Raw genomic sequence first — 23,053 nt, 5'->3', positions numbered from 1 at the left:
ATTGCATCAAACTGATGCTGTTAACTCATTACTCCCCAGAGATGACCTTTTCTTAGATTGAAATAGATATTCATATTTAGCAAAATGATAAGAGATTGAAGGAGTCTCATAACTTGACAAAGATTCTTGAGAAGCATTCATGCACAGAAAAACCCAGGGCTGCCATGGGATCATGGATTTCTAAAGCAGACATGTTTGAAAACGACTGCTCTTGTTTTTCCTTTCTCCAGTGAATTCAGCTTGTTGCTCTCACCAACGCTGCTGTAGTGCATTTATGTCCTTTCAAAGACAAATGTGCACATAAAGAGGCTGCTTCCCTGATTAGGTGCTCCCAGACAGCACAGAGAAGGAAATCACAGGCCCATAGCTTGTGATTTTCTGCCTATTAAGAGAGTGAAGAGAGAATTTCTTTGCTCGATGAGCGAATGCTCTGCCACAGGGAGTAATTGAGGCATTGACCATTGAATTGTTAAAGAGAAGAGCAGATAATTATTTGCAGCTGAAAAAGATACAAGGCCATAGGGAGAAAGTACAACTGTATGATTAGTTTTGGATTGTTTTAACGAAATACTGCATAGACATAAAAGACCTGTTCGTGCTGTAATATTCTATCTGAAAAGTGAGATTTACCAATCATTAATTGAAGAGCAGAACAGAGTTGTGTGTATTGTAATTATTATTCCAAGAGACACATGGTCGAAATCTGATATTGCAACTTGAAGCAACATTGTTGGTTGTTTGTTTCCTTGATAAACTGAGAGTCCCTGGTGATTAAAGTAGCAAATATTTGACGAACACACATTGCGGTGTCAGTCCTGCCTCTTTTCTCCTTCAGTTAGTTTCCTTTTCTGTGTGAGTAATGTGACTAGCTTACTTGCATAGTTCAACACCAAGACGTACCACATCTAATTATCTGCATCTTTAGCTCCCAATTCTAACTGGGGTCTCCCTGGCTATGGTGTTCATTCAATGCATTGGCATGTCCCCATCCTTCTCATTGCCACAATGTCTGTGCCAGATCCTAAGTGTTCTTCATGACAGCTCGTTTTTATTTTGCTCGCTGCCACATATTTATGACAGCAAGTTCACATCCTGTGCCTAATCCCAATTACCTTCCCTGCCTGTGTCATGCCCGTGGGACACTTCGTTACCACCTGAATGGAAATAGGTTATTTAAACTAATTTTCTTCTGTGAGATATCTTCTATGTCTTCACCTGTAGATCAGAATACCAGGACGCTGGTAGGAGAGAAAATGTGTGCGGAAATAAAGTTCAATGAATTATGAACAATTACAGGGGATAATCAGAAACAGTGAGGAAATAAGGGAAATGAGAGGAAAGGGAAATTGAACATAATGCTCAAATGTGCCTCAGCTCTCTGAGCTGCTGACTGACAGACATGAAACAGGATTTGATCATTTCTTGGTTTATTCAGTGAGTAGGTGGAAGAATGGCCCTCACTTCACTGTGGTAGATTCTTGGAGCATTTCCCAGATTTCCTTGGCTACGGTTGGATCACACTGTTCTTGTCACTAGCAAGGTAGATTGATATTTGACTTTGGCCTTGAAAGGCTGCTAGCATTGTGAGTGTTCTGAGTGAGGCACAGCAACGTTCAGACAACCAAATATTCACACAGTTGGTTTGTTGCTGCTGGTCATATGCATATGAGACCTTAACTGAGTAAGCACATTTCCTGTGTGTAAACCAGCAAAGCCATTGGGAGACCATGAATGCTCTATTGAAACTTAAGAAATCCTGCCATTCCAGAGAATCCCATCGACTATCATATTGGCCCTTGTATCCTTGTGGAACAGGATGAAGATGGAAGTGCTGATGGAAAGGCCATCTACCACCCGTCAACAAGCTGTGAGTTTAGGCACAGGAATTTATGGATCCTTGTGTGGTATGCTTTTGGTTGGGTATGTAACATATGGCTTTTAGAACACCACTTTGCCATCCATCCCTGACCATTTCTCTTTAATAAGCCTTAGGTTAGGGAAGGTGCTTCACTGCTCAAGTAAGGGGCACTCAAGATCATAAGCAAGGGCACTCCACTGTCATTGTAGAACTGGCCAGTTGGAGGCAGATGAGTGTGTAGAGGCAGCTGTTTCACCAATTCTAGTAAACAAAAAACATGACCAAAAAGGTGAGGTACTATCTGAGAAATGGCTCTGCATATTGGGGTACTTGCTCCTTAAGATAAAAGCCTCTATGTTTGTCTTTCCCTCTAACCTGCAAGACTCCAAACCCTCTGGTATGTCTTCCCTCAGTGTCAGCCCAAAGACTCAGTATATACATGACCCAGAGGGAAAGGCTAGTTAAAAAAGAAGTCATACTTGGAAGTGAATGTATGGGTTATACAGGAGTTCCATTTTGAGGCATTCAGGATGAGTCTGACCAGGTTGCTTCATTCACAGAGAGACCTACAGAGTGTTCTGAACGCAGAACACCAACTTCCCATCCACTGACTCCATCTGTACTTCCCACTGCCTCAAGAAAGTGACCAACATAATAAACGATCCCTCCCACCCCGATTATACACTCTTCCACTCTCTTCCTTCTGGCGGATAATACAAAGGTTTGAATACAAGAACAAACAGATTCAAGAACAGCTTCTTCCCCATTGTTATCAGACTTGTGAACAGTCCTCTTAAATATTAATGTTAATCTCTCTCTCTGCATCTTCATTACAGTAGCACAGTATTCTGCACTCTGCTTTGTTTCCCTGAGGCACCTTATATGGTATGATCTGCCTATAGAGCATGTCAAACAACACTTTTCACTATATCTCAGTATAAGTAGCAATAATAAGTCAAATCAAATCCTGGGTTTTACTGACATTTTCTTTTGGGGAACAGGATAGAAAATATTGCATAGAACTGTACAGCACAGGAATGGGCCCTTCGATGTTGTGCTGAACATGAGGCAAATTAAACTAATACCTTCTGCCTGTATATGGTCAATATCCCTCCATTCCTTGCATATTCATGTGCTTATCTAAAAGTCCCTTGAACATCCCAATGTATCTGTCTCCCCCCCAGCAGCACATTCCACACTCCTGCCAATCTCTGCCTAAAAAAACTTGCTCCTCATATGTCCCTGAACTTTCCCCCCTCACTTTCCCCCCACTCCTTAGTTTTAGACATTTCACCTCTGGAAAAAAACTCTGGATATTTTGCATGTATTCATGAGATGTAGGCCAGCATTTATTGCCCATCCCTAATTGTGGAGGTCAGAGGGAAATTAAGAGTCCATCACATTGTTGAGGTTCTAGAGTCACATGTAGACCAGTCCAGGTAAGAACAGCAGTTTCTTTCCTTTAATGACATTATTGAACCTTTTTTTTAATCTCATGACAATTGACGATGGTTTCATGGTCATCATTAGATGCTTAATTTTCAGATTTTTATTGAATTCAAATTCTACTGTGGCAGGATTTGAGCTTGGTTCCCCAAAGTATTACCTGAGTTTCTAAAATAATATTAGTGATAATATCACGAAGCCCTCACCTTCCCTCTCCATGATGTCTTATTCACGGGTCTGCTTACAGTCCCAGCAATGACAGCTGCTGAGCCTGTGGGACCTGTAGGAGCTACTGACCAATTACTGTGAGGTTTCCTTCCACTGAACCTTCAAAGTTCCCACCTAAGCTTGTTACAGCTGCCCAGAGGGTATTATTGCTGCACGGGAGGCTTTTTGAACGAAAATACAAACAAGAAAATAAAGGAGGCTACTTGGTCCTTCACATCTGCTCTCCCATTCAGTAAGAGCATGGCTGACCTGATGGTTACCTCAACTCCACCTTCCTGCATTCCCAGAAAATCTTTCAACCCATCGGTAATCAATAATCTATTTACCTCTGCCTTAAAAATCTTTAATTTTTCTGCATCCCACTGCCTTTTGAAGATGGGAATTCCAAAGTGTGACAATCCTTCAAGAGGGGAAAAAGTCCTCATTCCTGTTTAAATGGGATTTTTTAAAACTGTGATCCCTAGTTCTAGATTCTGTCAGAAAAGGAAACATCCTTTCTATATCCAACTGGCCAAGTTCCCTCAGGATCTTAAATCTTTCAAAGGAGGCAAATCTGACCCCTGCAATATGTTCACCTGCCCTTGAAAATGATGTTGGAGTATCACCTGATGTTTCCTGAACAGATTCTGTGTAACAGGGTGAATGCAATTATGACTGCTGCTACCAGACTGAGAGACATCTCAGAGCTGGTATACCAACAATCGGCAGAAAATCATATTGTTCGTAATGAGCTATCAGAAATTGAAAATTTCTGCCTAATAAAATAGTGAATGCAGATTTAGTAGCAACCTTCAAGAAAAAACTTCTTGAAATTCTGAGATTGGAGCTAATGTGATTACTTTTTGGAAGAGTCAACACATATTGGACGATCTGATACCTCATGTCTGTAATTGCGTTCTATGATTCTCTGTGAACTATGTCCCAGATGATCTCCTTTGGACAACTGCTGTCGCCTAATGGGGTACTGGCATTAATAAGACAGTGAATACATTTTGGCAATTGGTAACCATTTGGTGCTGAATAATATGCATATGCTTGTCACACCCTTCTGCTTCTCCTTTGACTCTTCCTCCTCTTCTTCCTCCACGAAAGCCAAGTAGAGTGGGTCACTAAAGAGAGAGTCCAGAAATGGCTAAGAGATTTCTGAATGGTTAGGTATTTAGTTAGACAACAATAGACTACAAGGTTGATTTTCATCTGGTCGAAGTCTGGTATTAACAGGTGCAAACAGGTGTAGTGTATCACTCTGACTACACTGATCTATGAATTGAAACCCTTTGCTTTTGTGTAAGGAGCACAGAACATGTATTTCATACAGGTATATTTCCATCAGTCAACATGAAGGTGTAAAGGCAAAACATGCGAGAAAAGCTTCAACAGGATTTTAGATGGAGATGCAAAATATTGACCTTCAGTAAAGAACCCTAGGATCTCTGGAATGTCAGAAATATGTGCTGCTAGATTAGAGATACAAAATAATCCCACCTAGCAATGTTTTTCTACAATCTCTACCAACAAGGAGAAGGTACAGAAGCCTGAACACACGCACCAGCCAGTTTTGTTACAGTTTCTACTTGACTGTTGTTAGAATACTGAATGGACTCTCAAACTCTTAACATTCGCCTGTACCAGTGTTTTTGCTACTGTTTACCTATAATTTACTTATCAATGCTACTTAACTCTGTGATGTGCCTATATTATTCGCAAGACAAAGCTTTTCACTGTGCATCGGTACACGTGGCAATAAATTCAGTTCAACTCAATTCAATTCAATAGCATTTGTGCAGAATAAAAACTTGTGCCCAAACTTGATACTTTATTGAAAAATACATTTTTTAATTAAAGCTTCACTTCATCGCTATTGTGATGCCATCACAATTTAGTGTTAACTTGGCTCATTCATGTTTCTGAGTCAAATGTTAATGTGTTCAAGTCCCACTCCTGAAATGTGAGTTATATAAAAAAAAACCTAAACCAACATTCCAAAGCCCCACTAAGAGTTTTTTTTTAATGGAGAGTATAAAATGTAAAGGAAGAGGTTTGAAGAAGAGTACCCATACATTGCACAATTCACAGCTGCAGAGGAAGACACTGTACATGTGTAACACATCTGGATCTGTCAAATATAGAAGAACTAGGAACTCATAGCTGCCTGCCAACAGAATTAAGACCTTGTCTGACACATACTGACTTTATTTTGTCAATACCTGAACTATGAGAATGCTGAATTTGATGATTGTCAGGATTGTTGATCTGCCAAATCTAGTTTTTAGACTATTCTTTTGTTTTCTGGGTCTTCCACACAAATGTCAAGTGATGTTGGAGATGGATGAGAATGGTTTCTTCTAAGAGGATGTCTTCAGGATGTAGAACCATGCATCAGTACAAATACTTGCTTTTTTTGTGTCCACAGTAAATTGATCTTCTTGATGTTCCCAAGCCAAGATAAAGCTGCCACAGTTTTACCAGACCATAGGGCTGCTCTTTCATTAAAGAGAAATCACTGGTGGTGGTGGTTTTAACCCGAGGGTCACTACACCTCTAGTGAGGGGAGAGGTTGAGGTGGAAGGTTCTTCATGGTAACCTCAGCTGGTATGGGAATTGAGCCCATGCCATTGTTGTCACTCTGCACTGCAAAATAGTCATCTAAGCTAACACCTCCACCACCATGCCTTTCCAATAGGCAGGAGCAGATGCACATGTGTGTGTGTGCTTGTGTGTGTATATATCAATCATTTCCAAATCGAGCTGACACACTGACAAACAATCTGAAAATGGAGTTGTTGGACAAGTACAACTCAAATGCTGGTAGATTGGTGGCACAGCTAGTCACAAGAATGTCTAATATGGAAAGTGATTGGCTGCCTCTGTGGCATTTCAAGCACTCATATCACATGACAATGAAGATGATTAGCATTCAGGTATTGGAGGCTAGCATGTCTATCATTGAAGCAAAATGATAAATTCCTTAAAATGCTTTAACCATGGCCTTTAACTCATCCCTGACCTTTAATAAGCTTGACTGAGGCAGTAGGAGTAATGTGACAGTTGCCATGGAAATTGAAAGCAATGAAAGGATAAAGGGCAGAAAGCTCCACTTAATGTGCTAGTCAGTAACTGACATGATGCCCCATCTTTCAAGGCTGAATCTGCCCCTGCACAGGAGCTAGTGATTGGTCTCTGGTGGACTCCTCAAAGGCATCAAAATCCAGAGGCCATTGGCCATAGGCACCTCAACAGTGAGTGTAGTAATCTGAGATCTACCTTAATGAAACCATACCGAATGCAGTATGTGCTAGTTATTGAAGGTATAAGATAAAGCAATTCTAATTCCCCAAAGGTGTGCACATATGTATTTGATAAAATTTTATTTCATCAATGTTTTTGTTAAATTAAATGGCATAAACTGTACAGACTACCACATTGTTCACAGTTAGACCACTATTACATCCCAAGTATCCAACTTACTTCATGAGAAAGGCATGACAGAACATATTGGATGAATGTAGAAAAGACGCATGCATGATTTAAGAATAGTTTATTGCAAAGCAATGAAGACATGCATTGGCTCTGGAGTTGTTTTTCAATATTTATTTGTCTTGGTTGGAATAATCAACTGGATCTTCCACACTTTGAGGAACCAGACCAACACATATACAGCTGCTCCAGCAATGTATATCTGATCATCATAATTTGTAGGTGCCAGTGTTACACTGGGGTATACAAAGTTAAAAATCACACAACACCAGGTTATAGTCCAAGAGGTTTATTTGAAAGCATTAGCTTTCAGAATGCTGCTCCTTCATCAATTGGTTGTGGTGTATAAGATCTATTACCATAAATTCTGTGTTCTACGATCTTATACTCCACAACCAGCAGCGCTCCAAAAGCTGGTGCTTCCTAATAAACCTGTTGAAATAAAATCTGGTGTTGTGTGATTTTTAACTCTGATTATTATATTCCTCCCCTTCTTTATTCTTCTCCCTTTTACCCTTCTCTCCCTACAATTGTCTCTGTTGTACAGCTTTGCTCAAGGTGCAGAACACAACTATCATCCTGGAGACACTAATGAGTATAGAGAGCTCCTCCAGATCTATCGAGGTAGCTCAAGCTCATCTTCAAGAATCTAATAAAAACCGAAAGAACTGTAGATGCTGAGGAAGGGTCAATGGACCTGAAACTTTAATTCTGATTTCTCTTCACAGATGCTGTCCGACCTGCTTAGCTTTTCCAGCAACATCTGTTTTTGTTCAACAATCTAATGGCTTGCTTTTGGCATAATAGCTCGTTATGTGGCCCTTATTGTAGTGGAATTAAGTCTGTTTCTTGGACTAAAAGGCTAGAGCATTTTGGACTGTCTTATTTTGGAAGTTTATGATAGCATTTATTATTATTTGTATCTCAGCTGTGCATTAATGGATGAATATCCCTTATAGTTATAATATCTGGTTGTGTAATCATCCCAGAATTTTCACATTATATAATTGATGGCTTGTACTGTAGGAAGACAGCCAAAGACATAGATATGTTCATTATCACCACAGTGAATGCTTACAAAACTCCCAGCTCTGACGAGCAATCAGAAACTTATTAATTTCAATGTTTTGATTCAATGAGATCACCTCTCAATCTTCATTCATCTTCCAGTGAGTAGAATCTCAACCTGTTTAACATTTGCTCATATGACAATCTCTCCATACCAGGGATCATCAAATGAACCGTTCCGAACTGCTTCCAATGAAATTATATAAATCCTTAAGTAATGTTCAGAGATCTTACTGGACACCGATGAAGTTGGTAGGACTTGAACCCAGGTTTCCTGGCTCAGATATAAGGTTCACCACAAGAGCCCTGAGTCAGATAATTATATGGATAGATAAGTGCCATGGACTGAGACACCCTTAAAGTCTCTTTGGCAGCATCTTGGAAGGAACCAGATGTAAATGAATTAAAGATCATTTCTGAGAAATTCACAGAACAAAATTCATCAGGGATTAGCTGTTCTTGTAGGAATCTGCAAATATCTGCCATCTTCTAAGATGAAAATCTCAGCATGCTGCTTTTTCAAAAGGTTAAGGAAGCCAAACATCTACAGTGCACATCTGGTAAAAACCTTTCCCTCTCTTAGTCGCCTCTCTCCTCTACACCTCTCTCTCCTGTTTACCTCTTGGACATACCTTGTCACCTGGCATTGCTCTCCGTAACTCAGCTGCTCTGTTGTAGAAGACAACTGTCTCTCTCATCCCATCTGTTGTTAAAACCTGTCTTGCTGGTATCTATTTGAAAACCTCTAAATTCCTCAGAAGGACCTCTAAATTCTCTATGTTGACAAGTGATTTCTGCTCAAAGTTTGTCAGTGGAACTGGCTCCACAAGAGCACTCCAGTTTTACTTCCTTTCCTATGGCATGTTTTCCTAACCCCTAGAAAATCATACAACTTTACGTGAACGCTAAAATGAATCGGCAATTTCCATGCCTGTCAGAGCCAAGTTGTATCTTGCTTCAAATTATTCTGTGTTTTTAATTTACTGTCCCCAACTCACCATTTTTAGGTTGGAAAATATGTCCTCCCACCTCAAGGTCTTTCAAGTGAGATGTTAACCTGAGAATTAGTTTGTCTTCTCAGGTGATGAAAGATGTCAAATTCAATTCTAAAGGTCAGATAGATAACCTGGCCAGAGGTAATCGCTCAAATAACACCACAAAATGGATGATCCAGTCATTTGTCATATTGGCGTATCTTGGATCTTGTTTTCCATAAATTGACTTCCCTGTAACTCTCCGCTACAGCAGTGATTAATCTTTATAAGTATTGTATTGAATGTGGAGCGTTTTGAGATTTCCTGTGGTTATAAAAAATGCTTTATAAATGCAAGTTCTTTCTTAGTATTCATTATTGCAGTCATCTGGGCTAATCCATCTTCTTTGCTCTGCCCAAGCTGGCCAACATATTTGAAATGCATTGCTAGTGGCTAAGGACTTGGGCCCTTTTCATCTTTTCCAGAAAAATACCATTTGCAGTACCATTGATCTCCTTTAAAAGATTTTTATGTTCTTTTTCAGCTTATTGCGGATATTTGCTAACTTTCGATTGTGTTACAGTACCAATATTCAGTTGAGAGAAAAACCTGTCCTTCTTAATTTATTTTATTTTTGCTTTGTCATTGCCCATGCATATTTATCACTGTTGATATTGATTTTGGTAGCAATTCACAGTCTGTGGTGCTGTACTTTTTCTTTACTATTTCCTGGGAGTGCAACACAGTACAATAATCACCACTAGAACGAGGTAGGGCTTGAAGATTGATTTACGCTGATTGAAGTGAGTAATGTCAGTGCTAGTGGATTGCTTTTCTACTGAACATTTACCATTCTTGGATACAACATGCTGGGTATATCTCGAATTACCACAGACTGCTTTAAACTTATCCCACAACACAAATATATAAATGTTCATTCTCTACGTTATTCTTCTGACGTTTTAGTCACTTTCCGTTTAATGGAAAATTATTGGCAGTCTGAACTGCAGCTTACACCCGCCAGGAGCAGATTTGATATTGTCAAAAAAAAGCACTTCACACAGGAGCCCTTGCAGACAGTTTTAATCTCAGTAATTTGAGGCTGGGTTTTCACTCAAAACTCAATTGGTGAGGAGGAAATGTCCCAACGTGCTATCAACGTCTGTTGAGTTTGTCATTCTTAAGTGTTCTCCAAAAAGCTGTCAAGTGGACGTGGAGTGAGAAGATTCAATCACAGGGGCAGAAGAATTTTTGTTAAACTTTCAAAACTAGAAAATCATTCAACTTTGAGCCTGACCGTTTTTATGGCTTCCAACCTTTGCCTTGTTCTGTTGTTAATTTTAATGGAAAGTACATGTAAGTATGAAATTATATTTCTTATCTTATAATCACAAGTATTTTTCACGAAAATGACCCAACAGGAGAAATCATGCTGATGTAGGTAACAACGTTAACAGTTGCTTTTAAAAAAAGGATTAATTTTAGACAGTTGTAGTCTTGTGATTTTTTTGCCACAACTCAGTCCCAGAAAGCTCATCAGATGTTTGTCTATTTACATAACTACATGACTCAGGGCTCTTGTGGTGTACTGATCATGTTTCTACCTCTGAGCTAGAGGACCTGGGTTCAAAGCCTACCTACTTTACAGGTATGTAATGACATCACTTATTCAAGGAAATATAACATTTCATTGGAGGCAGTTCAGAGAAGGCTCACTGGGATGATCCCTGGTAGAGAGGGATTGTCTTATGAACAAAAGGGACTGTACTCATTCGAGTTTAGCAGTTTGAGAGGTGATCTCATTGAACCATAGAAGATTCTTAAGGGGCTTGACAGGATAAATTCTGAGACAATATTTCCTCTTATAGGAGAGTCCAGGCATAGACGGTGTAGTCCCAGAATTAAGGGGGTGTCGATTTAAGACTAAGATGAGGAAGAGTTTCTTCTCTCAGAGGGTGGTGAGTCTTTGGAAATCCTTTCTACAGAGAGCTCTGCGGGCTGAGTCCTTGTGTGTATTTAAGGCTGAGGTAGATCCTTGATTAGTCGAGCAATCAAGGGTTAAGTAGATATGAGGAATGTTAGATCAGGCAAGATCTTATTGGAGTAGAGCAGGTCCAAATGGACCAACCTGTGATCCTGTTTATTGTTGTGTTACGTTCTTTACAGATTGATTAGAAAATATCTATATTCGGATGACTTACAGTGTAGTCATGCAGTTTGCATGATTTTGCCTCGATTATCAGTGATTTGATCAACGAAACACCATCTCTATGGAAGACACCATATCAAGGTAGATTTTTTAAAGTCTTTTTAACATTTTTCCCAGCGCAGCAATTTTTCTTGCTTTATGTTAAGAAACTAGCTTCAAACAAAATTTCCATTAGCATTAAAATATGACAATAAAATTTTGCACTGAGCAAGTTGATTTCTTGAAAAAAATCCCTCTCTTTCTGTGTACGTTATGAATAAAAATAAGGAAATGGAAGAAGCTTGACAGGAAAGTGTTTACAGTTTTTGACTTCTGAAGTTACATGTAAGGGAGAAAACATTGTAGCCAATCTGCATAAGAATACCCTGGTAACAGCAAATCTGTCTCCTTAGTATTAGTGGTCAATATTGGTCAAGATGTTGGGATGAATTTTACGATGCTTTGGTTACGTGTAAGTTGCACAGAGGGTTTCTCTCATAGAATCCCTCTGAAAGCAGGTCATTTGGCCCATCAAAGCCAAACTGCCCCTCTGAAGAGCATTCCACCCTTTCCTGTAACCCTGCATTTCCCATGGCTAATCCACCTAGCTTGCATATCCCTTGAAACAACTATGAGCAATTTAGCATGGCCAATCCACTTAACGTGCACATCTTTGGACTACAGGAGGAAAGTAGAGCATCTAGAGGAAATTCACACAGACACAGGGAGAATGTGCAAACTCCACACAGGCAGTCACCCAAAGGCTGGATTCAAACCTGGGTCCCTGGCGCTGTGAGACAGCAGTGTTAACCACTGAGCCACTGTTCTGCCCAGGCCACTCTGGTCCAAAGCTCATCTCATTAGCTACTTAGCCCACCTCTATGGCTCTCTTTCTCTTTAATGCTAACCTCATTCTACCATCTCACCCTAGCCAGAAAAACTCGCCACTCACCAGATATCCCAGAATAGACTGACATTCCTGGTGCCAGTGCCATCTTTAAACCTCAGCCAAATTCCTGGCTAACACTTTTGTCCTTCACTTGGCAATGTAATAAGACAACAGCCCAAGCACACACTGTTGTGGCACATAGTTGAAACTACCAGGCATAAACAGCTTCACTTTTTTGCCCCAGTTTAACCCCCAGGCCACACACACAGCTTACCTGTCCTTGGTTATGGTCTCATCTGACCCCTCTAAGTCATGACTACTCTGTCTCCATTGCTCAGTGCAGACCAGCATGTTATTATTGAGCAATGGCAGACTGTCACAGGCAAGCAAATATATGGGCAGTTCCAAAGATGAGCTTTTATTTACAATCATCAAGTGTGAGCGTATGTAGCACCATTTGAGGTTGCAGGTTGTCCTCCCAATGCTAATTAAAAGATAGCATGATGATCAATAACCACTTCCCATTACAGAATTGCCTTTGCACCCAACCCCCATCTCCAGGCACTGGGTGAGAATGAAGTCCTTGGGTTTGCAATGCCTGTTGTAGCTGACCTCTATCATGTGGAAGGAAAGCTTCCTCCTCCCCATTGCCCTCATCCTCCTTCTCAGGAGACTTCTCCCATTCGCCCAGTTGCTCAGCAGTTAGGGTCAGTTAGACTCGAAACGTCAGCTCTTTTCTCTCCTTACAGATGCTGCCAGACATGCTGAGATTTTCCAGCATTTCCTCTTTTGGTTCCATAAGGACACTACTGCGTCCCCATTACAGAGGAACCTCGATTACCCGAAGGACATGGTTGGTGGTTAGTATTTTGTTCGGTTAATCGAGTTCCAGATAATCCAATGCCGGATAACATAGTTAGCCAAGCATCAGGACTTTGCGATCATGCCAGATAATCCGATATTCGAATAATTGAATGCCGGGTAATTAAGGTTCTTCTGCATAACTTTGTCTGAAGAAATATGGAAACCCAAGGAAAAATGGTGCAACAACTTTTCCAACAAAGCTATAATGAAAGAGCTGAAGAACTATTTGGAAGTTCACTCCTTTGGTGTTTCACAATAGAATAAAAATACCAATTAAGATGATGATTTTGGTAAGATTTTGAAGGTTTTAAATGAGTCCTCACAACACATGAGCTAAATGTAACTTCTCATTGATCTCATAATTGCATAAGCACAAAATTGTGTGGTCATTAGTTTGTTCAGAAGAATTGAAAGTAGAACTTTAAAGAACCATGTAAAACTCTGAATTATATAGTAAAGATATAAAAGAAAGGACAGTTTATAGAACAGAGCCTAAGAGCTCATCTCTTATCTGAGTATCTCATTTCAATAATAAATGCATTTTAGTAGGTAAAATGGGGCTAAAATAAATTGTCAGGAGACGGCATTACTTTTCTCGAAATTATAAGACACATGTCCAAATAATGAGATCTGCTGGATCTACAACAATGGTACCCATGACAACATCAAAGGATGTTTAATCAAGCAATTAAAATTTGTGCCAGCTTGAGGAGATATTGCTCTTTGAAATGTGATTTTGAAAGATTTGCTTTGGAATATAATTAGCTGAGTCTTTGTGGCCAGTTTCTGTAAAGATTGCTCTTTGATGGAAAATGAAGTCATTAAGCTCATCTGTGAGAGCACTAAACACCTGAAGGTCAAATGCAGCTTTGAGTGGCACAAAAGAATGCATGTTTATATATCAATGAAATAATTAAAAGTGGAGTGTTTTTATGAATCTTAGTAATGAGCAGAAATCTGACCAAGAGATTTTAAAGAATGTTATCAATCAGAAGTATTTTCAAAAATGAAAATTAGCCAAAATTTGTGCAATATTTGTAGTGTTATCTTTGAGCTGCATTCAAATACACTCCACTTCAAAGCAAGGTTTGATATACTGATTTCTGTAGCAGGCTTAACTGTATCATTAGTGAAGAGGTAATATGTTTAACTCTTTCAAACTCAAACCCTGGATTTCAATGAGACTTTGTTGAAATTGATTATCGATTGAATTCGAGCATTTGCTTATCCGGAATTCGATTAATCGAACAAAGAAATTCCCTTTCTTTGCTAATAACAGTTTGCATCTTACTTCAATGTGGTCACTACTCTTTAAATTTTGCATAATTCATCACTAACTACTTAGGCCAATTGCAAAATGTAACCCGGATAGTGTTTGCATGTTATGGTTTGTGTTTGTAGACATGGTGGTAAGCAGATTATATAATTTTTAAAGTCTGCTAATATGTTAAATAGAACTATTAAACTGGTTTGCATACTTTTAAATGGGGCCATGTATTGTTGGACTCAAGTATTTTGCAGTTCCCAGTTTTGTAGAATGATTTCATCTCCTACAGTTTAAATGTCAATGAAGCTCGATGACTCAAAAATGTAGCCCACAACATATGCGGAGGAACAAAAACAGAAGTTGCTGAAAAAGCGCAGCAGATCTGGCAGCATCTGTGAAGAGAGATCAGTGTTTCCAATACTAGTCCGGTGACCCTTCCTCAAAACTCTGATTTCTCTTCACAGATGCTGCCAGACCTGATGAGCTTTTCTTGCAACTTCTGTTTTTATTTCTGAATTATAGCATCTGCAGTTCTTTCAGCTTTTACATATGCGGGATAATTGTGTTTTGGATAATGAAATGAAATGGGTGATCTTGGATCGACTGTCATAATGCAACTTCTCCTGACTTTCATTGACATGCATGACTGACAGATAATCTGATGTCACCCACATAACAATATTACACAATGTTGAAATTAAACAAATGATTATCTTTCAAATCAACATCAACCACAGTGAGAAAGGAGATTGAGGTCAGCAGAAACTGTATGTTGTGCAGCGCATTTCTGAAAATATTTTCTTCTGGCCATTAATTTCAATAGAAAATGACTTACAAATAGAAAGTGAAAATCAGCCTTTTACATCTACATTTCCAGTAAAATCAGTGGATAGCGCAATATATATTTAAAAAGAACATGAACTCTCGAGAATAGGGACATAGTAATTGAGAATTCTTTGTTCAGTTTGTTATCACTGCAGGACACTTTTGCCATCATTGCCACCGTCTGGGCATACGGGAGAACATTATAATTCATTCAATTGTATGATTTCACACATGAATGGATGGGATAATCATTCCACATGGTTTCCAGCGATGCAACCCTTGTGATTGCTATATCCTCTTGGGAATGTTAAAGAGTGGAAATGGTTTGCTGGTTTTGACTTAATAATAAGTTGCCCAATATAATGAAGGAGTGTTCCTTTCTTCCTGATGGTGGAATACAAGTAAAGACTTAAACACCTGTTGTTCTTCACTGTGTGCTACACCTGCACACACACGACATGGGTGCTGGGGAAAAATAAGCACTACTGCAGTTAGGCGGTAGTGCGGGGGTAAGAAAAATATTTTAAAAAGAAAAAAAAACAAGAAAAAAACATAATGAAGGAGTGGAATTAAACCCTGTGCTCATGAATGGCCTTCGACAACCCATGGTCATAAAATTGGTTGATACTGCATTTTTCCTATTACGAGCTTGGAATGTACTGGATACATGATATTTGCAGCAATTGGTTTGCTGTATCTGTACTTGGAGTGAGATATGGAAGTCTGCACTTCTAAACTTTTCTTACACAGTGGATAACAACAATGCAAAGCTTCAACACATCATTTCACAGTTGTCATTGTTAGTATGATCAGACACACCTTCATGTTACGCATGAATTGCTGGAAGCAGAGAGTGCAAAACACAAGGACGAAGGTAAGAAATGGATTTGGGCAACAGTGCAGCTTACAGGGAAGGAAGCGTGGGATATAAGTGCCAGTCTCAGTTGAAGATGCATTATCAAAGTCAGTTGGCTGGTAACACATGAGCTGACTTAACTTCATCAATGATTGGGCTGTAAGAATGAATAAGACCATTACCAAGAATGTTACTTTGCTGCAACGTGTTCCTATACCCTGTTTTTGCTTTCCAGGGCCTTCACTTGTACATCATGAAAATGTTGAACATGCACAAGGATGAAAGCTAAGAGGGTCCACTACTATGGGCTGTTCAGCCATGCAGTTGGCCTCTTAGGGGTATTGGTTGCGTTCCCTCTTGTGGTGACTCACAATTTCACAAATGAAACAAGCAGACACTGGTGACAGATCCAGTTATGGAAAATCCATGTCAGGGATCACAATTCTCTCCAATCTCTGATAAATTTCAAGAGTCACATTGAGAAGAAGAGTGATTGTAATGTAATGGTCGGGTACAGACTGCGAGTCATGCACATACTCCACAACAGCAGAGGAGAAATGTTGCTGAACAAAGAGACCTTGGAGTGCAGGTTCATAGCTCCTTGAAAGTGGAGTTTCAGGTTGATAAGATAGTGAAGAAGGCCTTTGGTATGCTTTCCTTTATTGGTCAGAGTATTGAGTACAGGAGTTGGGAGGTCAAGTTGCGGCTGTACAGGACATTGGTTAGGCCACTGTTGGAATATTGCGTGCAATTCTGGTCTCCTTCCTATCGGAAAGATGTTGTGAAACTTGCAAGGGTTTAGAAAAGACTTACAAGGATGTTGCCAGGGTTGGAGGATTTGAGCTATAGGGAGAGATTAAATAGGCTGGGGTTATTTTCCCTGGAACATCAGGGGCTGAGGGGTGACTTTACAGAGGCTTATAAATTATGAGGGGCATGGTCAGGATAAATAGACAAAGTCTTTTCCCTGGGATGGGGAGAGTCCAGAACTAGAGGACATAGGTTTAGGGTGAGAGGGGAAAGATATAAAAGATACCTAAGGGGCAACTTTTTCATGCAGAGGGTGGTGCGTGTATGGAATGAGTTGCCAGAGAGGATAGTAGAATTGCAACATTTAAGTGGCATCTGGATACATAATAGGAAGGGTTTAGAGGGATATGGGCCAAGTCCTGGCAAATGGGACTAGATTAGTTTGGGATATCTGGTCAGCATGGATGAGTTGGACCGAATGGTCTGTTTCCGTGCTGCCCATCTCTATGACTGTATTAGAAGGAGGAGTCAATTTAATTGTTGGTGCAGATAAATGGAGAGACGGGACTCCTCTGTGGAAATTTATGCAATGCTCTTGTGTTGGCTTAGGGTTTACGAAGTACGATGCATACAATGTATCATGTCTCAGGAACGTTATTATACAAACATACAAGGAGCAGGAATAGATCATTTATTCCCTTAAGTTTGCTCTGCCATTCAAGAAGACATTGCTGATTTAATTGGAATTCAAATCTGCAGTATAATTGCTTTTTAATCTAATTTCTGTTATGAATGGGCAATGGTTACTTATTAAAAGGGAACATGAAGCACCTCTAGGTGACCTATCATGCTGTACTATGTCCTAATGGCACAGACTCCTCCACCAAGGGAGTGAGTGAAGCAATATTTGACATGGTCATTTAGAAGCTCCAATCTGCAGGGACTCTCGATCAGAAGCACTGCAGCAGCTAGGGCAGGGATCTCAGCAGTCTGTTTCTGTTTCTGTTGAAACCACATGATATAATATATATATATATATATATATATATAGAACTGGTAGAAAAGCCTAAGTTAAAGTTTACAAGCACCCAAGATACAAAAGTGTGTTCAACAGAATGTTATATCGTTAAGTTTCCTTCTTTTATAATACCAGATAAAAGGTATTGATTGGCACCATTTGCACCTCTACATAGTGTCCCATTACCAATTATTTAACTCAACTTTTCATTTGCTTCCAGGTGAATGTAATTGCAAGCTGAGATACATGGGATAAGTTTGTAATTGATGAATTCTGATTAAAGAATTATTTAGTGTGGGATGGAAGTGACAGTGTGCTGCAGGGTAGAAGGATGTTGTTTTTGATGGTGGCTTTCATTTTTACTTGTGTCAGTTGTTATCATTAATTGAAACTTCTAAAGGATATTAGCAGCAATGAGTGTGGCTATGCTGGTGATAGGCTCCCCATTTTCACATTCCTCCTCCTTCTTCTCTTCTTGGATTTCTAATGTTCTTAACTTGCTGACCAGCCAAAGAATTGGTTGAAGTGAGGGTAGCAATAACATGTTTTTAAAGAACTGTATTAGAGTTGCTTCACTTTGACATGAGCAACATCATGTGATAATACATCACTTCCTGTCATGATATAGACTGTTTCATTAACATGTCACATAGTCAGAGTTAACCCTGTATGCTACTCACCTCTACAATGTTCTCCTCATCCAAAGATATGAGTGCCTTCATTTTCTTTCATCTGTAATTTTCCCTGCTGTATGGTAGGCCATACTCAGCACACCACTCTGTGGCAGGATATTGTAATGGTAGGTACTAGGTGCAGCTAACTACTTGGGATGCATTGGATAGATTCAATAACAACCAATCCTTTTTCCTGGTAGAAGTCAGTTGAATTTTATGCTTTTCACTTCATTATATAAACACCATGCTTCTATGGCACTGCTTTTGCATGGTCTTGTGATATCCAATGGGTGGAATTGCTCACTACTTCCAAGACTTCTCAGTTTTAAGTTGCCAACACCGTATTTGAAGTCCAGGTGTGCACCAGAGTCGAAAGTGTGGCGCTGGAAAAGCACAGCAGGTCAGGCAGCATCCGAGGAGCAGGATAATCAACATTACGGGCATAAGCCCTCTCAATTCTGATCTCCACCATCTGCAGTCCTCACTTTCTCCCAGATATGCACCAGGTCAAATGTTGCAAGTTGCTTCACCACCAGCTGCAGACTCAGTCCGTGTCCCTGCGGACTCGACTAGCTCAGTTAGAGGTGGTGCTGCCAAGCAGCGATGGATCATGGACATTGAGTCCCCCAACCCTTGTCAACTTCAGTGCTTTCTTCAAGTGTTGATCAACATCGAGGAGTATTGATTCATCAGCCAAGGGTGGGAACTGCATTATAATCAGTAGTGCAATAAGCCAGAGTCAGGGATGGTGATGGTAGTATCTAGGCCATTGTCCTGTAAGATATGTTTCCATGGGCATGTTTATATCAGGCTGTTGCTTGACTGGCCTGTGAGATAGCACTCCCAATTTTAGCACTGTGCCCAGATGTTAGTAAAGAGTACTTGATGGAATCGACAGGGTTTTGTTTGACACCGTTACACTATTGTTTTCAGTGCTCGAGTTGATGCCAGGGTCCATCTAGTTGCATTCTTTTCTTTAGTCTTTCTAGTTGTTCATATAAATGAATGGTTTCCTAGCCCATTTCAGAGGATAATTTCGAGTCAACCACATTGAAGCTCAGAGTGGCACAGTGGCTCAGTGGTTAGCACTGCTGCCTCACAGGGCCAAGGACCCAGGTTCAATTCCAGCTTCAGGCAACCATTCGAGTAGAGTTTGTACAATTTCCCTGTGTCTGCATGGGTTTCCTCCTATAATCCAAAAATGTGTACGTTAGGTGAATTGGCAATGGCATATTACCCATAGTGTTCATGGATGTGTAGGTTAGGTGCATTAGTCATGGGGAATGTAAAGTATTAGGTAGAGGAGCGGGTGGGATACTCTTTGGAGAGTTCGTGTGGATTTGTTGGGCCAACTGGCTTGTTCCCACCTGATAGGGATTCTATTCTAGACCAAGTAAGGATAACAGTCACCTTCCCTCAGTGGCATTAGTTAACTGGATGTGTTTTAATAATGATAACACTGGTTTCATAGACCTCACTAGACGTTTTTTAAATTGCAGATTTTTGTTGGATTTATATTCCTCCATCTGCCGTATTTGGGATTCAAACCCACGGCACCTAGAACATTACCTGTGTCTCTGGATTATCGAACCAATACAATGCCACTAGAACCACTGCCTGCTCAAAACATTTTACAGTCAATGCACCCAAGTCAGTGCCATTGAATGCTGCTTACTGAGTGGCAACAACACTGTGCTGCGAGGTACTGGCGGTGATACTTCTGCTGATGAATGCTCTCATTTCCTTATGTGATGTAATGCTTTACCTCTCACAGATCCGCACCGTTCACTAGATATCCTTGTTGAATATTCCACTTGTCCAGAGCAAAGAATCCAAGCATTATGGAGTGCCCATTGTCTGTAAAATACTGCAACAAACCCCCGAATGGTGGAGGCAGTGCAACCTCTTCTCTTGTGAGTCCCTCAATTGCCCCAGTGTTACAGCATGTCACATTGCCTGTGCACTGAACCTCATGACCTGTGTATAGACTATGATGCCTTGCATTGTTGCAGTAGTTGTCAAGAGTTTTTCAGTGTCCCAGCAGGACATGCTTATTCAAGACACCACTGCCTCTCACTCATTTGGAGGATTAATCCATCAGTGACAAAAAGTTTGGGTCTCCTGCACTTTCACCATAAGGTAACTTCTGTCTGGGAACACACAGAAGGCTGCAACATGTCCACACGAGCCTGGCCTTGGACTTCCAGATGCATCAATTTCTATGAATGCTCATTGTGCAGAGACACAAGTTCCTCATAAATGTGATCAGTTAGCACTCTCAACACATACAATTACCCTTTGTCCACAAAACACCGGGACATGGGGACCTCCGACAAGGAGGACCATCAGATGTGTCGACACGGTCCTTTGACAGAGCAAACTTGATTCAGATGTATTCTACATCAGCAATGTGGCACATGTACAGAGGGAGATTGTAATTGTTGGAGAAAAAAATGAGACCTTCTCCGTCCACACACACCCCCCCACCCCCATCCCTCTTTGCACTCCCGCCCCCACTCACAATACCCAAGAAAGGCAACATTGCAGATAAGATAAAGATGTAACATTTGTATGATCCAAGTCGTGAGATAGGCGGTTCCTAGATTTGGAATGTGTTGGTGAATTGTAGAATTAAGTGAATTTTTTCCTGTTTACCTGACATTGCATCTGCCCCACAGCCATTACAGGGATCAATTTGCAATGACATGGTCAAGATTACTCATGGCCAGGATTGATATTTGAGGTAGTGATCATGTGACAACAGATATCTTTAAACTGTACTGTATGAGCGTATGATTAATGTAATGACTCCTTGAAGGATTTCACATCACTCACAAATAGAACCAACTTCCTCAGAGGAAGCAAAAAAACACCTTATACCACCCACTCTGGACGTGAAGGCAGCCATTTTTCATCTTGATTGTGTGATTGCAATTGGGATGAGGATGAAATATGATACGGGTGCTGCTTCATGGAGTCGGTTGCAGGCTCTGCCTCTCAATCTCACTTTCATTTTCTTTTCTGCCTTGCACTCCTTGTCAGGACCACTGAGACTCTGACATTCCCAGACAGTCTTTTCATTTAACTTTTCACATCCGCACTTTACCATCTGAGGACCTGGTTGGTTATGCCAAACTTCGTGATGTGTTGTTGCCTCATTGAAGCCGGGGTGATAGTGACTGTTGAAGTACCCGCCTTTCACAGGACCCCGTGCCCTCCCAACTCTAGTGCCTCCCATCATTGTAAGTTGAGTTGTCCCACTCACAATTATTACCTGGACCCCAGCATGCTGTCTCTAATCCCTGCAACTGATTTCCAGAACATGCCCATCACAGCTGTTAACTCCTCCACCCTCACGCCCTCCCACTTTACTTTTAGCTGCCCATGGAGCGTGCCTGAGATGATGGAGTTTGCTGACCAAGATGGAGATGCCCAGTGGGGGCTGCCAGGAAGCTACTCTGGTTTTTGTGTCTGGCACCACCTAGTTTCTCTCCACTACTTGGAAAAATATCTACCTGAACAAAAATGAGGCAAGATTAAGTCATAATTAGAGTTTAATATTGAACATCCACACTATTCGACCTCTCGCTGTTTAATAGATACACGTCACACCTGTTTCTCCTACCAAAGTGGGTAACCTCACATTTTCTCGCATTATATTCCAGACGCCACGTTATTGCCCAATCATTAGTTACGTCCAATTCCTTCAGAAAATGCTTGACATCTTTATCATTATGCATAATTCTGTTAAGCTTTGCATCATCCACAAGTTTGGAAATATTACATATGATGCCCATCTCCAACTGATTGATATATTGTGAACAGCTAGGGCACAAAAATTGAGATAGCCTATTACAAAATTGCCTACAACATGATGATGATCCATATATACCTACTTCTTAAGCACTTCCCTCTTGCATGACTTTTCCCTACATTTCTCCTGTCTGCACACAACCGTCTAACTTGCATCACTCTTGTGCACCCCTCTCCTGTGCACCTCTCTCCAGTGCACCCCTCTCCTGAGCACCTCTTTCCTGTGCACCCCTCTCCTGTGCACCACTCTCCTGTGCACTCCTCTCCGGTGCACTTCTCTCCTGTACGCCACTTTCTTGTGCACCCCTCTCCTGTGCAACCCTCTCCTGTGCATCCCTCTCCTGTGCACCCCTCTCCTGTGCACCCCTCTCCTGTGCACCTCACTCTTGCTCACCCCTCTCCTGTGCACCTCTCTCCTGTGCACCCCTCTCCTGTGCACCCCTCTCCTGTGCACCCCTCTCCTGTGCACCTCTCTCCTGTGCACCTCTGCACTGTGAACCCCTCTCCTGTGCACCTCTCTGCTGTGCACCCCTCTCCTGTGCACCCCTCTCCTGTGCACCTCTCTCCTGTGCACCCCTCTCCTGTGCACCCCTCTCCTGTACACCCTGCTCCTGTACACCTCTTTCCTGTGCACCTCTCACCTGTGCACCCCTCTCCTGTGCACTTCTCTCCTATGCACCCCTCTCCTGTGCACCCCTCTACTGTGCACCTGTCTCCTGTGCACCTCTCACCTGTGCACCACTCTCTTGTCCACCTCTTTCCTGTGCAACTCTCTCCTGTGCACCTCTCTCCTGTGCACCGCTCTCCTGTGCACCTCTGTCCTGTCCACCTCTTTCCTGTGCATGTCCTTCCTGTGCA

Source organism: Chiloscyllium plagiosum, chromosome 3 (assembly GCF_004010195.1).
Source record: "Chiloscyllium plagiosum isolate BGI_BamShark_2017 chromosome 3, ASM401019v2, whole genome shotgun sequence".
In the NCBI taxonomy this organism is placed as follows: Eukaryota; Metazoa; Chordata; class Chondrichthyes; order Orectolobiformes; family Hemiscylliidae; genus Chiloscyllium; species Chiloscyllium plagiosum.
This window is presented reverse-complemented; position numbering follows the sequence as displayed.